Source organism: Sinocyclocheilus grahami, unplaced genomic scaffold (assembly GCF_001515645.1).
Source record: "Sinocyclocheilus grahami isolate Dianchi unplaced genomic scaffold, SAMN03320097.WGS_v1.1 scaffold85385.1, whole genome shotgun sequence".
NCBI lineage: Eukaryota > Metazoa > Chordata > Actinopteri > Cypriniformes > Cyprinidae > Sinocyclocheilus > Sinocyclocheilus grahami.
The window spans coordinates 1-588 of NW_015530679.1; the positions used below are offsets into that span (position 1 = coordinate 1).

The 588-nt window shown below is 38.3% G+C and overlaps 1 long non-coding RNA gene across 1 annotated transcript; it reads right to left on the minus strand.

Annotated features, from left to right (window-relative positions):
• Positions 1-3: 3 nt before the first annotated feature.
• Positions 4-544, minus strand: LOC107581146 (uncharacterized). Its single transcript, XR_001608796.1, has 3 exons — positions 378-544; positions 114-174; positions 4-21 (listed from the first exon to the last, which is right to left on the minus strand). It is a non-coding gene; the product is annotated as an uncharacterized lncRNA (long non-coding RNA).
• Between the last annotated feature and the right edge of the window lie 44 nt (positions 545-588).

Genomic DNA, 588 nt, shown 5'->3' on the forward strand with positions numbered 1-588 from the left:
CAGCCTGGTGGACATTCGTACCTGATTAAAGATTTACCAGACATGGAATGATTCATAGTAGAATGACCAAATCACATTTGTTTGTAGCTGATGTGCGAATCCACCCATTTTACCTGTTACAAGTAGTTCCTTTGCACTGATCACGTAATCTAGTATCACATGCTACTTGCTGAGCTGCAAAAAATAATAGTAGATGTCAATATATAAACACAGGAGTGTAGTTTTTTTCTGTTTTTTTTTTCCAGAATATAAGAGAACATACATTTAGTATCTATGCAAACATACTTTCTGATGGCACCCAGTAAAGACTTTACAGTCCTGTCCAGTTAAGTCAACCAATGAAATTTATCTTGAGTCAGCCAGTGAAGTTATCTTACACATCTGGGAAGTACTGATGACTTCGATCCTCTCAATGTTCTCGTTGGGAGAAGGTGTCGGGGTCTCATCTCTGTAGTGGGTGTCGTGGTTTCGAACTGGCTCAGGTTCTGGTTCAATATAGTTATTTTCCTCTGTCTCAGGGGTGTAATGATAATGACTTCCATCATCTGAAGAGAGCACAATTTAATTACATTTTTCAAATGATTCAGG